This window comes from Syngnathus typhle, linkage group LG12 (assembly GCF_033458585.1).
Source record: "Syngnathus typhle isolate RoL2023-S1 ecotype Sweden linkage group LG12, RoL_Styp_1.0, whole genome shotgun sequence".
Lineage (NCBI taxonomy): Eukaryota > Metazoa > Chordata > Actinopteri > Syngnathiformes > Syngnathidae > Syngnathus > Syngnathus typhle.
Window position 1 is genome coordinate 11,205,510 of NC_083749.1, and position 16,422 is coordinate 11,221,931.

A 16,422-nucleotide genomic window follows, 5' to 3' on the forward strand; every position below is an offset into this window, starting at 1 on the left:
CTGATCAAACCTGCAGTAGAACCTGTTTAGCTGGTTAGCAAGCCTTGGGCTCTCCACAGTTCGTTTCTTGAAGCCCATGATGCTCTGCAGACCTTTCCACACTGTTGAGGGATCAGAATCAGAGGTGTCTCTTCAGGCTCTCCCCGTAACACGTCCTGACTCTCCTGACCTCAGTTCAGTGTGTTTCTGGTCTGCTTGAACAGGTCGCGGTCGCCGCTCCTGTAGGCCTCCTCCTTGACTTTGCGCAGCCTCCTGACGTTTGGTGTAAACCAAGGTTTGTCGTTGTACGTGCAGAAGGTCTTAGTCTGCGCACACAGATCATCACAAAAACTGATGTATGATGTGACCGTGTCAGTGATTTCATGCAGATCTGAAGTTGCAGCTTCGAAAACTCCCCAATCGGTGCAGTCAAAGCAGGCTTGGAGGTCCTGCCTTGACTCCACTGTCCACAGTAGATTGGTTTATTTACATTTCAAAAATCAGGAAGGTCGCTTGAGGCTGAGCAGTCTTTGAGAGACTACTTTGGGTCTACTGATTGGGATATGTTGCTGGGCCACACATTGAGGACGTTGAGGAGGCTGTTGACCGTACCACTGAATGTTCCCTGCACATTAAGTTTTTTATGGTCGTCGCTGAGATTTTTACATGTTTGTATGTTTGCAGAGCTCCGTCATCTCTGTCAATAAATGTTATGCTAATAAAAGGTATGCGTCCCCAAAGAACCATCTTTTTCCCGACAATCTTCTTTGTGTATATTATCCATCCATTTTCTATACCGCTTGTGCCCACTGGAGTCGTGGGCGTGCTGGAGCCTATCCCAATAGTCATCGGGCAGTAGGCGGGGGAAAACCCCGAAACGGTTGCCAGCCAATTGCAGGGCACACAGAGCACTCATACCTAGGGGCAATTTGGAGTGCTCAATCAGGCTATCAAGCATGTTTTTGGGATGTGGAAACCGCAGTGCCTGGAAAAAACCTACGTGGGCACGGGGAGAACATGAAAACTCCACACAGGAAGGGCCGGAGGTGGAATCAAACCCGCACCCTCGTAACTCTCAAGTCAAGTTTATTTACAGTGCCTTGCGATAGTATTCTGCCACCTTGAACCTTGCAACATTTCGCGACATTTCAGGCTTCAAACATAAAGATATAAAAGTTTAATTTTTTGTCAAGAATTAACAAGTGGGACACAATCGTGAAGTGGAACAAAATTTATTGGATAATTTAAACTTTTTTAACAAATAAAAAACTGCCCCCTTGCGCTAATACTTTGTAGCGCCACCTTTTGCTGCAATTACAGCTGCAAGTCGCTTGGGGTATGACTCTATCAGTTTTGCACATCGAGATACTGGAATTCTTGCCCAATCTTCCTTGCAAAACAGCTCGAGCTCAGTGAGGTTGGATGGAGAGCGTTTGTGAACAGCAGTCTTCAGCTCTTTCTACAGATTCTCGATTGGATTCAGGTCTGAACTTTGACCTGGCCATTCTAACACCTGGATACGTCTATTTGTGAACCATTCCATTGTAGATTTGGCTTTATGTTTTGGATCATTTCCCTGTTGGAAGATAAGTCTCCGTCCCAGTCTCAGGACTTTTGCAGACTCCAACAGGTTTTCTTCCAAAATGGTCCTGTATTTGGCTCCATCCATCTTTCCATCAATTTTAGCCATCTGCCCTGTCCCTGCTGAAGAAAAGCAGGCCCAAACCATGATGCTGCCACCACCATGTTTGACAGTGGGGATGGTGTGTTCAGGGTGATGAGCTGTGTTGCTTTTACGCCAAACATATCGTTTTGCATTGTGGCCAAAAAGTTCGATTTTGGTTTCATCTGACCAGAGCACCTTCTTCCACATGTTTGGCGTGTCTCCCAGGTGGATTGTGGCAAATTTTAAACAAGACTTTTTATGGATATTTTTGAGAAATGGCTTTCTTCTTGCCACTCTTCCATAAAGGCCAGATTTGTGCAGTGCATGACTGATTGTTGTTCCATGGACAGACTCTCCCACCTCAACTATAGTTATCTGCAGTTCATCCAGAGTGATCATGGGCCTCTTGGCTGCATCTTTGATCAGTCTTCTCCTTGTTTGAGATGAAGGTTTGGAGGGACGGCCGGGTCTTGGTAGATTTGCAATGGTCTGATACTCCTTCCATTTCAATATACCGTCTTTTTCCATGTATAATGCGCCCCCATGTATAATACGCACCCTAAAAATGGCATGTTGATGCTGGAAAAAAGCGTGTACCCATGTATAATACGCACCGAATTTTTAATTTTTTTTTTTTTTAAAGTCCCAATGATCGTCACACACGCATTTTTATAGTCTTTGGTATGGTCTTAACTAGGCTGGATGTAATTTTTTTTTGTTGGCGTTGATTTCTCCGACTGCCCGTAAAGGCACCACCGCGATCCGTGCGCACATGTGAAAAAGGCATGCGGACGTGAAAAAGGCGGCTCTGTATGGGAGAGACGTTGAAGAGGAATAAAAACACCCTTGGAAACCAAAACTTGCCCCTCGTCGTGACTCGGAGCCGCAACAATCGTTTCGGATTTGTGTAGGGTACATTGTGATAGCAAACGAGCAGGTGATCGAGCAAGCGTCTGATACGAGAGCATTGCGGTCGTATGGAGCGTGTTTGAAGTGAACAGCAAAGACTAAAGGAACAAGGCAAAGTGTTGTGAAATAAAATATTACCTGTAATATGCATTTTGTTATTTGCTGATTGAAACTGCTAATTAAACTGTGAATTGAAACTAATAGGAAGAAAACAACTCTCGCTCTTTATATAGCTGACGTGTCTTGCGCATCCGTTCTGCGCATCGGATCCATAGTGCGCATGCGCAGTCATACTGCCTCCGTATGACGTCCGGTCCGCGATGGAGATTAAAAAACAAACAATATTTGACAATAACACACCATCAAGGATTGCACCATCGCATCAAACGATGTGTCGTCAATTATGAATTTTACGGACTAAGTGTGTTGGGCAGGATGGCTGAATGCGATGCGCGATTGACAACAAACAAGAAGAAAGGTGATTTCAAGTTTTATTTCGAGGGAGATTTGTCATGTCTCGTCCCCAGTTTTGCTATGTGTCTAGGTTGCCATAGTTTCTGTTCGCGTCGCACCTCCCTTCCTGTGTCACCTCAATCAATGTAACGTGTTTTGTATTTAAGTCCTGTCTGCCCCTCGCTCACCGTCGGATCATTGCATGTGTTACTGTCATGATGTCTGTTTGGTTTCTGTTCCTGTCTTTGGTAATGTCACCCTGTCTTTTTGTTCCACGTCTTTGTCGGTCAGTCCTGTTGTTGGTTTTGTTGTACCATGATTTTCTTTAAAAAAAAAAAAAAAAAGAACATTTTTTTTTTTTTTGAATTGTACCCATGTATAATGCGCACCCCAGATTTTAGGACAATAAATTAGTTAAATTTCGCGCATTATACAAGGAAAAAAACGGTAATTGCTTTCACAGTGCTCCTTGAGATGTTTAAAGTTTGGGAAATCTTTTTGTATCCAAATCCGGCTTTAAACTTCTCCACAACAGTATCTCGGACCTGCCTGGTGTGTTCCTTTGTCTTCATGGTTCTCTCTGCGCTTTAAACAGAACCCTGAGATTATCAAAGAGCAGGTGCATTTATACGGAGACTTGATTACACACAGGTGCATTCTATTTATCATCATCAGTCATTTAGGACAACATTGGATCATTCAAAGATCCTCACTGAACTTCTGGAGTGAGTTTTCTGAACTGAAAGTAAAGGGGCCGAATAATATTGCACGCCCCACTTTTCAGTTTTTTATTTGTTAAGAAAGTTTCAATTATCCAATAAATTTTGTGTCGTTGATTTTTGACAAAAAATTTAAATTTTGTATCTTTGTTTGAAGCCTGAAATGTGGCGAAATGTTGAAAGGTTCAAGGGGGCCGAATACTTTCGCAAGGCACTGTATATAGCCCTAAATAACAAGCAAGTCTCAAAGGGCTTCATATATACAAATAAAATTGACAATTACAGTCAAACCTCGAGATTTCTTTGCTTCAGTTGTCGAAGAAAATTCCGAGGTCGAACCTCGCGAAATGAGCCGAAAAGACACGAGAATACCTGACCGCGCGGCCCGGATGCCGACTGACTCCGTTCGTTATTGTATTTTCATTACTTTGAGGATTGGATTAACCCCTAATCATGCCTCCAAAGAAAGCAATTGGGAGCAATAAAGCCATCCTAAAACACAAAGACGCTCTTAAAGCAATGCAACAGTGAGCGCCCGGCGAATTCTGCAAACATACCGTTTTTTTCCGTGTATAGTGCGCCCCCATGTATAGTACGCACCCCTAAAAATGGCATGCTGATGCTGGAAAAAAGCTTGTACCCATGTATAATACGCACCCAATTTTTATGAATTTTTTAAAAAAAAAAATTTCTTTTTTTTTTTTTTAAGTCCCAATGACAGTCACACACGCAGGGAGGCAATGGGTCCCATTTTTATAGTCTTTGGTATGGTCTTAACTAGGCTGGATGTAATTTTTTTTGTTGGCGTTGATTTCTCCGACTGCCCGTAAACGCACCACCGCGCTCCGTGCGCATGGAGCGTGTTTGAAGTGAACAGCAGAGAAGAAAGGAACAAGGCAAAGTGTTGTGAAATAAAATATTACCTGTAATACGGATTTAGGTAGAGAACTGAACTCTCGCTCTTTATATAGCTGACGTGTCTTGCTCATCCGTTCTGCGCATCTGTAATGGCGGCCTCCGTATGATATCCGGTTTGCGTGTGTGCGAGAGCGAGAGAGAGCGAGAGAGAGAGAGCGCGCGAGAGAACGCTCAACCGTAGCGCGCCGCCGACCGCCCAACTGCACCGGGCTGGTCGATTATTGTGACAGAGCCGTCGCTGAAATTTAGAAGATATTTTTAAAGTCCTGATGTACTTTCTAAAATTTAAGTGGACCTCAGTGCGCACTGCGCAGGGAGCTTAATTTGGTGCAGCGCGCCGGGCGCTCACTGTCGCATTGCTTAAAGAGCGCCTTTGTGTTTTAGGATGAACAGCAGAGACCAAAGGAAGAAGGCAAAGTGTTGTGAAATAAAATATTACCTGTAATACGCATTTTGTTATTTGCTGATTGAAACTGCTAATTAAACTGTGAATTGAAACTAATAGGAAGAAAACAACTCTCGCTCTTTATATAGCTGACGTGTCTTGCGCATCCGTTCTGTGCATTTTATTTCACAACACTTTGCCTTTCTTCTCTGCTGTTCACTTCAAACACGCTCCATGCGACCGCAATGCTCTCGTATCAGACGCTTGCTCGATCACCTGCTCGTTTGCTGTCCCGTGCGCGCACGAAGCGCGGTGGTGCGTTTATGGGCAGTCGGAGAAATCAACGCCAACAAAAAAAATTACATCCAGCCTAGTTAAGACCATACCAAAGACTATAAAAATGGGACCCATTGCCTCCCTGCGTGTGTGACGATAATTGGGACTTAAAAAAAAAAAAAAAAAAAAATTAAAAAAAAATTTTTTTTTTTTTTTCTTTTGTACCCATGTATAATGCGCACCCCGGATTTTAGGACAATAAATTAGTAAAATTTTGCGCACTATACACGGAAAAAAACGGTAATTGAATATGGCCCGCACAAGAAGCTTGAGCTCAACTCTGTTGCACTTCTCAGTTTCAACACTAGATGGAGCCCGCCACACAAATGAAATCAAGCGAAGCGTTCGACGTCCCATTAGCACCCCCCCGGAAGAGAAGCTAGCGCGCAGCGTTCGACGTCCCATTAGCACCCCTCCCCCCCCGGAAGAGAAGCGAGCGCGCAGCGTTCAACGTCCCATTAGCACCAGGGAAGAGAACCGAAAAAAAATATTGGCACCCGGGCCCCCTCACGTTACTAAATATGGCCCTCCTTGCAAAAAGTTTGGACACCGCTACTCTAGATGGATGAAAACCACACTGCGATTCTGGGAGAACTTCCTCAGACAGTGGCAGTAGGCGATTGGCAAGAACACGAGCAAGTACTTTGCCAACTGTTGAAAGGAGCGAGATGCCCCTATAGTTTCCGCAATCCGCTTTGTCCCCTTTCTTGAAAATGGTCACTATCAGAGCGTCCCTGTGCGCCGAGGGGAGTACTTCTTTTTCCGAGACCTTCAGATGGAGGGAATGGAGGTGGCGCTGGAGCTCTGGTTCACCCATAGCTGGAGCTGTTTACCCACAGCCGGGACAGTGGTTGATGGGCAATAGAGCGCAGAGATGGGAACTCGAGTCACTGTGACTTGGACTCGAGTCGACTCGAGTCGCTGTTTTGATGACTTGTGACTTGACTTGACAAAAATACAAAAACCTGAGACTCGACTTGGACTTGGAAGTTAAAGACTCGGTACTTGACTTGACTTGAGACACGATGACTTGAATGACTTCAGTGTTATTTAGTAGGGGTGTAAATCGCGGGTTTTGTCACGATACGATATATCGATACAAAGAACCACGATACGATATTTGCCGATATCTTAAAACCTGCTGCGATTCATTCACGATATATCACGATATAGTGCTCTACGATCGATATATATATATTTTTAAAATAAAAAATATAGAACAATATCCTGATTTATAACAATTCATACGCAAAATCAACAAGGTACTGCAAACTTTTTATTTAGGAAATATTGTATTGTAGTAAACAAAGTGCTTATTTTAACACTGAACTTTGATGTCGTGTTTTTTCTTTAAATGTGCGGCGAGATTTGTGGTCCCTGAATATTTGATCACCGCATGGCAGGATTTACAAACTGCACGTGTCTTGTCGGTTGAGCCATCTTTTCTTTGGAATCCAAAGTGCTTCCAAACGAATGACTTGAAGCCTAAAGGGGAGCAAATTTCCTCGTCTTTTTGGACTCTAGCCATAGAGCACCAGCCCAGGAGCCGCGTACTAGTTGTCGACTCCCCTTTCACATGCCTGCTCTGCTCACAACACAACAACGCCGCGCACTGCGCCCGGGAAAAGGAAGCAAGCAACAATGAACTGGATTTCAAAATAAAGTCGCGTCTAATGTCTGACGTCAAACACGGCGATATAAATCGATGTTTACGTTTAGCATTGATGCCAATATATCGTAGAGCATTATATTGATTAATCGATGTGTATCGATGAATCGTTACACCCCTACTGTCAATCAATCAGTCGTGCCCTCTCTACCTACCTTACGTGTTTGTTGGAGAATCACGCCCCTTTATATCAGACATGCACAAACATGTCAGCGGGAGCGGTACCGCGAGGAAAAAGACGGACAGCACAGTGCAAGATATGCAACAGAAACATTTCAGACAGCCAGACGACAACTTCAAACTTTGTCCGTTTGAAGTTTATATAGCTCTGGTGTCTCCAGATGTTACAGACGAAACATAAAATATTTCTAATGCTCTTTAATGTGTTTCTTCTTTCAGATTTTTCTCAGATCCTTTTTTCATATTTGCAACTCAAATGTGTCAGACACTGTCGGCAGACGTTCATTTGTTTAGATTGAGCTGTCAATCATTGTATGAGGTCATTTATTTCTTTTTTTTGTATTCCGTGGTGTATTTTACTGAATATCAGTAATTACAGTGCAAATCCAAATTATTGTCATATTTTTTAAACAGGTTAGACACATTGGACAATGATGGTTACTTAAACGTACTTATCTTGTCTTTTCACGTTACTAAGATCAGATTCTGCAGGTAAAATTGCAATAATAAGGTGACTTGACTTGGACTTGACTTGACCTATTTAAGGACTTGACTTGGACTTGACTTGACCTATTTAAGGACTTGACTTGCCCAAGAAAAAAATGACTTGAGACTCACTTGAGACATTCACATGTGTGACTTGGTCCCATCTCTGGTAGGGCGTGTCGACACACCGGTGGGCCTACATGCCACATCTCTGGGGCCCCCTGCTGCTCTGAGATCCTGCACAACTTAGCCTGGGACCGCAGGGTGCCAGTTGCCGTGTGTGTCCACAAGGAGGCGTGTGCAAGTCTTGGCAATGGAGAGGCTATGTACCGGCTGAGGAGGCTTATGCACTCGGCTCCTCTTTTCACCCCCAGAAACAGGGCTAGCCGGTGCCGGTAGCTGAAAGCAGAAAAGAGGCAAGCAGAGGCAGCATGCAGCATGCACAAATTGCAGGCACTACTACTCCAACACTACTGCACCGACGCATCACATGCCCTGTGTGCTGATGGAAAACACACACACGCACACACACACGCACAATATTAATCAGAATACTATATTTAGACTAGTGGTGGGGGAAAGGATATAACAATTATTGTAAAGAAATATTTCAACTTGACTCCGTTATAAGATGGTGTGCATCCCTGCTATCACATCTACTTTTTTTACTTCTCTAAAATATAACTTTTTAGGTTATAGGTCACATTAATGGTGGAAAAAGTTCACGTGATTCATCTTGGTCTTTTTTTTATATCTCAAAAACCTGGCACATAAACAGTGGTGTGTGAATTCAATCTATTGTAATTTCCAGGGAAGAGCCAGCTTTGGTTATGTGTCACACGAGGGAAATAAAACATTCAGTCATCTTTAAACGACATTGCTGAACTGAGAAAACTATCCTCTATACTACTTTCACGCTGTAGCTCAATTCAAAATTTCTTTGCCAATATGCAACCTGTGTCGGACAGTCTGAATGGCTCAATTTCAAAATATTTTCTTTTTTCAAATCCGACTGGGGCCCCTTTTAATAAGTGGTTCTAGGTCAGATATTTTGGACTGCAGCTACTGTCTGAATAGCCCGATTGCGTGAATCCAACCAAGATATCATCATTCAGGCAGACAGACTGCTTGGCAGGGAGATTGTCTTGTTTTGCGTAGCATTATTGACTTTATATTTTATTTTATTTTAATCCTTGAAACATGAAGCATAAAGTGGACATTTGTGGTGTTAGTAGCCATGTAAAACACGACAATGATGTGATGTCATTTTCAGTGACGTCGCCATGAAATGCAATCGAAAAGATTTACCTCACGTTCCCTAAATACTAGGGGTGTAAATCGCGGGTTTTGTCACGATACGATATCATATCGATACAAAGAACTACGATACGATATTTGCCGATATCTTAAAGCCTGCTGCGATTCATTCATGATATATCACGATATAGTGCTCTACGATCGATATTTTATTTTTTTTAAATAAAAAATATAGAACAATATCCTGATTTATAACAATTTATACGCAAGATCAACAAGGTACTGCAAACTCTTTATTTAGGAAATTACAAGAGTATTGTAGTATACAAAGTGCTTACTTTAACACTGAACTTTGATGTCGTGTTTTTTCTTTAAATGTGCGGCGAGATTTGTGGTCCCTGAATATTTGATCACCGCATGGCAGGATTTACAAACTGCACGTGTCTTGTCGGTTGAGCCATCTTTTCTTTGGAATCCAAAGTGCTTCCAAACGAATGACTTGAAGCCTAAAGGGGAGCAAATTTCCTCGTCTTTTTGGACACTAGCCATAGCACCAGCCCAGGAGCCGCGTACTAGTTGTCGACTCCCCTTTCACGTGCCTGCTCTGTTCACAACACAACAACGCCACGCACTGCTCCCGGAAAGAGGAAGCAAGCAACAATGAACTGGATTTCAAAATAAAGTCTCGTCTAATGTCTGAAGTCAAACACGGCGATATAAATCGATGTTTATGTTTAGCATCGATGCCAATAAATCGCAGAGCATTATATTGATTAATCGATGTGTATCGATGAATCGTTACACCCCTAATATATATATATATATATATATATATATATTAGGGGTGTAAATTGCGGGTTTTGTCACGATACGATATAATATCGATATAAAGAACTGCGATACGATATTTGCCGATATCTTAAAGCCTGCTGCGATTCATTCACGATATATCGCGATATAGTGCTCTACGATCGATATTTTTTTTTTTTTAGTAAAAAATATATAACAATATCCTGATTTATAACAATTCATACGCAAAATCAACAAGGTACTGCAAACTCTTTATTTAGGAAATTACAAGAGTATTGTAGTATACAAATTGCTTACTTTACACTGAACTTTGATGTCGTGTTTTTTCTTTAAATGTGCGGCGAGATTTGTGCTCCCTGAATATTTGATCACCGCATGGCAGGATTTACAAACTGCACGTGTCTTGGCCGTTGAGCCATCTTTTCTTTGGAATCCAAAGTGCTTCCAAACGAATGACTTGAAGCCTAAAGGGGAGCAAATTTCCTCGTCTTTTTGGACACTAGCCATAGCACCAGCCCAGGAGCCGCGGACTAGTTGTCCCCTCCACTTTCACGTGCGTGCTCTGCTCACAACACAACAACGCCGGAAAGAGGAAGCAAGCAACAATGAACTGGATTTCAAAATAAAGTCGCGTCTAATGTCCGAGGTCAAACACGGCGATATAAATCGATATTTACCTTTAGCATCGATACCAATAAATCGTAGAGCATTATATCGATTAATCGATGTGTATCGATGTATCGTTACACCCCTAATATATATACATATATATATATACATATATATATATATATATACATATATATATATACGCACACACACGCACACACACGCACACAGACACACACACAGACACACACACACACACATACATACATACTACATACACACACACACATATAGTTAAATAAGATTTACAATTCCTCGTCATTTCAACATGTTTGACATGGTTTTGTCAGTCGCAGGGTGCGTTTGTCAATTAATGTACACATTCAATACGCATGCAGCCGACACATCCCCAAACACCAATACCAGCTAAACCCACCGTATTGACAGTTTTACCCTGCAATCAATATGGGCTGCGGCTTATCAGAAGCAAAAGCTTATCTGTGCGTCTCCAAAAAAGCCAATGCAGCTCAGCTTGACCTTTGGCTTTGACACTGTTAGAAACAGTCTAGTGCGTGAAAGCTGTTGGGCAGTTTATTATGTAAATGAACCAAATTGTGACGACAAAATGCACAGGACTTCTCACTTGATGGGCAGGCATACAAGGTTCTCAACTAATTGTATACAAACAATGGAAAGTCAAGTTTAAATGTTTCCTATAACTATAGAAACAATGTAGCTCAAAATGAGGTATAGCAAAGCAAAATGTTGGAGGGCTCAGTGCCACATGCAGCATACTGCTGATAACAGCATAGGTCATCAGTCTGCTATTGTTTGTCACAAGTACTACTTCCTCAAAGGTACGCAATAAATTCAAGTAAAACGCTGATTTAGAAAACTGCTGAGCCTTTCCGGATGAGTGAGAGGCCATCTACTTTGTATAGGTTTGTGGATTATGAGGAAATATCTTGTGAGATTTTTATAGACAGTCCCCAAAAAGATCCGCAAGCACAGAATACAGTTTACTGTTTTTTTCCATGTATAATGCGCAAAATCTAACTAATTTATTTTCCTAAAATCTGGGGTGCGCATTATACATGGGTACAAAAATTTTTTTCACAATGTACCCTACACAAATCCGAAACATTTCTTCGCTATCGAGTTTGCTAGCGCATGCGCAGTGATACTGACCGGCAGAATAACATCCGGTTGTTCCCAAAGATGATCTTTTTTCTGAAATAATTTTACGTTTACAGACTTAAGCAGGAGTCAAAATTTGGGTGCGTATTATACATGGGTACAGGCTTTTTTCCAGCATCGACATGCCATTTTTAGGGTGCGTATTATACATGGGGGCGCATTATACATGGAAAAAAACGGTAATTATTATTATATTTTTTAAATCATAGCACTTGGTGACACAGCTGTGGGGTGGGGAGCAGTCTCTAGGTGCCCACTTTCTGGCACAAATATACTATTTCTGCTATGTCAAGACTTGCAAATTCACCCTTTTTGTGGATTTTGTAACATTATTCTGTATTATAATTGTTTTATTTAATTTTTAATTCTATTTATTGTTTAAAAAAATCAGTTTATAACAAATTGTAATTATTATATTTTTATTTTTATAAATAAATATTATTATTTTTATAAAAAGATACAAGTGTACGGACTGCAATTGTGTGGGCACTCCTTGCCTTCTGCTGGTGTGTGGGCAAGTTTTGTGCCATAATTCCTCAATTTAGAAATTTTATTTTGACTTTTAAATTTTTTTTTATTTGGAAAAAAAATCCGCAATGTAGTGAAACCGCGCTAAACGAACTGTGATGTAGCGAGAGATTACTGTATATACACACACGACTGTACAATTTTCTTCCCTCCAATGCATTTCATTAGGCCTCAGTTTTACATGGATTTTCGCTATTTGCTCCAAATTCGTTGTGAATAGTAGGGGTTCCACTTTTTAGGACAAATAGAAGTGAAAAGTAGATAAGACGAAATGCTTACATAATACTTACGTTGTATATCTGTATAGTATCTGGAAAATCAATGAAAACAATGTTATCCAGACATTGATTCAGACAAGCTTATGTTTACTCAGGATTATCTTTGTGAAAAGTTAAGTCAATGACGAAGCTCAGGCAAGGAATGGACCCCAGATAAGTCAAGTGACCGTACATGACCATGCACGTCTGACATTTCCTATAGTGTGTGCTAAATAATAAATTAGGTATTTTCTTCGAGTAGGTCTTCCAGGAATTTAGTTGACATGCAATTCCTAATGTGCTTGTTTGACCAAATCAATCACAACCGCTTTAAGTCTCTCTAGAATTTTAATCTAGTTGGGAATTTCACAATGACTGACTAAATTTCAAAACACCTTCTTCGAATAAGTCACATTAATGTGCCAATGTTGGCCATTTGAAACTATATATATATATATATATGCGTGCGTGTGTGTGCGTGCGTGTGCGTGCGTGCGCGTGTGTGTATTTACACACATACACTATATACACACACACGCTTTGTCACTGATTCTTTAACATCGTTCGCAAGGATCTGCTGATACTGACTGGAATCCATGTACCGTAATTTTCGGACTATAAGTCACGGTTTTTTTTCATAGTTTGGGTGACTTGTACTCAGGAGCGACTTATATATGTTTTTTTTCCACAAATTTTTACTTGATCATTAACACATCACTTACTTACAAGTATAGTTGACCACTTCACATGTTATTTTTAGTATAGTTGATCACTTCACATGCTTTGATATCTTTATCTTGAACATATTCAAAACATGAAAAATAGAGAGAAAAAATCAAATAAAGTAATTAACACTTTAAAGCGCCATATCCTCTGGACATGTCCTCTGTCACCAGGATGACATAAAGGACGAGAAATTTGATTGATGGATTTAATGATTTGGAGTGACACAAATGGTTTGATAGTATTGTTGTTTATGTGATGGTTATTTAAAATATAGTTTATATATCGTTGTATGGGCCTGTGGAATAATTTGAACTGCAGCGCGGCACACGGCATTGTTGACAAAGGACGATCGATAAAAGACGAGAAATTTGATCGGTGGATTTAATGATTTGGAGTGAGACAAATGGTTTGATAATATTGTTGTTTATGTGATAGTTATTTAAAATATAGTTTATATATCGTTGTATGGGCCTGTGGAATAATTTGAACTGCGGCGCGGCACACGGCATTGTTGACAAAGGACGATCGATGGATTTAATGAATTGGAGTGAGACAGAAGGTTTTATAAATGTGTTATTTATGTAATAGTTTTTTTAAAATACCGTTTGTTTTCATGTATAATGCTCAAAATGTAACTAATTTATTGTCCTAAAATCTGGGGTGCGCATTATACATGGGTACTAGGGGTGTAAATCGCGGGTTTTGTCACGATACGATATAATATCGATATAAAGAACTGCGATACGATATTTGCCGATATCTTAAAGCCTGCTGCGATTCATTCACGATATACGCGATATAGTGCTCTACGATCGATTTTTTTTTTTTTTAAATAAAAAATATAGAACAATATCCTGATTTATAACAATTCATACGCAAAATCAACAAGGTACTGCAAACTCTTTATTTAGGGAATTACAAGAGTATTGTAGTATACAAATTGCTTACTTTGACACTGAACTTTGATGTGTCGCGTTTTTTCTTTAAATGTGCGGCGAGATTTCTGCTCCCTGAATATTTGATCACCGCATGGCAGGATTTACAAACTGCACGTGTCTTGTCCGTTGAGCCATCTTTTCTTTGGAATCCAAAGTGCTTCCAAACGAATGACTTGAAGCCTAAAGGGGAGCAAATTTCCTCTTCTTTTTGGACACTAGCCATAGCACCAGCCCAGGAGCCGCGTACTAGTTGTCGCCTCCCCTTTCACGTGCGTGCTCTGCTCACAACACAACAGCACTCCTCCCGGAAAGAGGAAGCAAGCAACAATGAACTGGATTTCAAAATAAAGTCGCGTCTAATGTCCGAGGTCAAACACGGCGATATAAATCGATGTTTACCTTTAGCATCGATGCCAATAAATCGTAGAGCATTATATCGATTAATCGATGTGGATCGATATCAACAAAATAGATGGATCGGGTATCGGAAAATGCAGCCGATCTGCGAGCCGATATTTTCCTTAATCTATTAGGACGCGGGCTACGTCATACGTCAGCAACACGTGTGCCGCACGCCACGAGAGTTTTCTAAACAAACGCAAACATGGAGCGAACGTTCGCTTCTCTTCCCCGGGTTGCTAAGCGGACGTCAAACCCTGCGCGTTCGCTTCTCTTCGGGTTGCTAATGGGACGTCAAAGGCTGCGCGTTCGCTTCTCTCCCGAATGGGGGGGGGCTAATCGGATGTCAAACACTGCGTGTTCGCTTCTCTTCCGGGGGGGTGTTAATGGGACGTTAAACGCTTTGTGTGCCGGGCTCCATCTAGTGTGGAAACTGAGAAGCTGAGCTCAAGCTTCTTGTGCGGGCCATATTCAATTATGTTTTCAGAATTTGCTGCGGGCCAATAAAAACTGGACCGTTAGTTTGGACACCCCTAATTTAGAGCAAAGAACTGTGTAGTCTGCCTGATGCCATTGCCTTTGGTCTTTTCTGTTCCACATGTAGAGTTATGTAGCTTGTTAAGTCAACCATAATATCGGATCGGTATCGGGTATCGACCGATACGCAAAGTCACGGCATCGGTATCGGTATCGAAACTGAAAAAGTCGGATCGGTGCATCTCTAGTATCGATGTATGGTTACACCCCTAATGGGTACATTTTTTTTTTTTAAGAAAATCATGGTACAATAATTTTTGAAGAAAATCTTGTCACGGGTGGAGTGTGGAAAGGAGCGGGGCGACCAAGTGCAGCTTGGACCAGCGTTTATTGGAGGAACTCAAAACACAGACTTGGTAAACTAATTGTGATAAATAACTGGAACATCACTCAAATATTGGTGATCCCGTTGAGAGTCTCACATATTTCTTCACTATCGAGTTTGCTACTGCATGCGCAGTGATATTGACCGGCAGAATAACATCCGGTTGTTCCCAAAGATGATCTTTTTTCTGAAATAATTCTACGTTTACGGATTTAAGTAACCCGGCCGCGTCATACCAAAGACTATAAAAATGGGACCCATTGCTTCCCTGCTTGGCACTCAGCATTAAGGGGTGGAATTGGGGGGTTAGATCACAAAATGATTTCCGAGCGTGGCGCCGCTGCTGCTCACTGCTCCCCTCTCACCCAGGGGATGGATCAAAATCACACGGGGATGGGTCAAATGCAGAGGACAAACTTCACCACACCCAGAAGCGTGTGTGACGATCATTGGGACTTAAAAAATAATAATAAGTCAAAATTTGAGTGCGTATTATACATGGGTAGAGGCTTTTTTCCAGCATCGACATGCCATTTTTAGGGTGCGTATTATACATGGGGGCGCATTATACATGGAACAAACGGTAACTGAATGTTACGTCAGGCCCGTTCTCAGCTCCTCGTTTGTGTTTGTCACGTTAGCATACCGTATCGTTTAGCCTGTTGTTGCTCGTTCATGTCTGTTCTTGGTGTTGGATCTTGTCGAATAAATTGCCCCCCAAAATGCTACTTCTACTCCGGAGCAACTTATATATGTTTTTTAATCACATTTTTGGGCATTTTATGGCTGGTGCGACTTATACTCCGAAGCGACTTATAGTCCGAAAATTACGGTGTGTATATATATATATATATATATATATATATATATATTAGGGGTGTAAATTGCGGGTTTTGTCACGATACGATATCATATGGATACAAAGAACTACGATACGATATTTGCCGATATCTTAAAGCCTGCTGCGATTCATTCACGATATATCACGATATAGTGCTCTACGATCGATTTTTTTTTTTTTTTAAATAAAAAATATAGAACAATAGCCTGATTTATAACAATTCAGACGCAAAATCAACAAGGTACTGCAAACTCTTTATTTAGGAAATTACAAGAGTATTGTAGTATACAAAGTGCTT

At 41.2% G+C, this 16,422-nt stretch overlaps 1 protein-coding gene and 1 long non-coding RNA gene across 6 annotated transcripts in view; one reads left to right on the forward strand and one right to left on the reverse strand.

Annotated features, from left to right (window-relative positions):
* slc38a9 (solute carrier family 38 member 9) overlaps positions 1-16,422 on the forward strand; it is a 55,379-nt gene that overhangs the window by 19,160 nt on the left and 19,797 nt on the right. The window lies entirely within an intron of this gene.
* The window catches only part of LOC133163685 (uncharacterized), a 32,595-nt gene that overhangs the window by 1,668 nt on the left and 14,505 nt on the right, over positions 1-16,422 (reverse strand). For 2 of the 3 annotated variants that reach the window (XR_009716431.1, XR_009716429.1), the window contains exons 2-3: positions 170-305; positions 11-101 (exon numbers count right to left, since the gene is read on the reverse strand). This is a non-coding gene — a long non-coding RNA (uncharacterized LOC133163685). Of the gene's footprint in view, positions 1-10; positions 102-169; positions 306-7,832; positions 8,100-16,422 lie in introns of all 3 variants that reach the window. The other variant, XR_009716430.1, reaches the window with a different exon arrangement.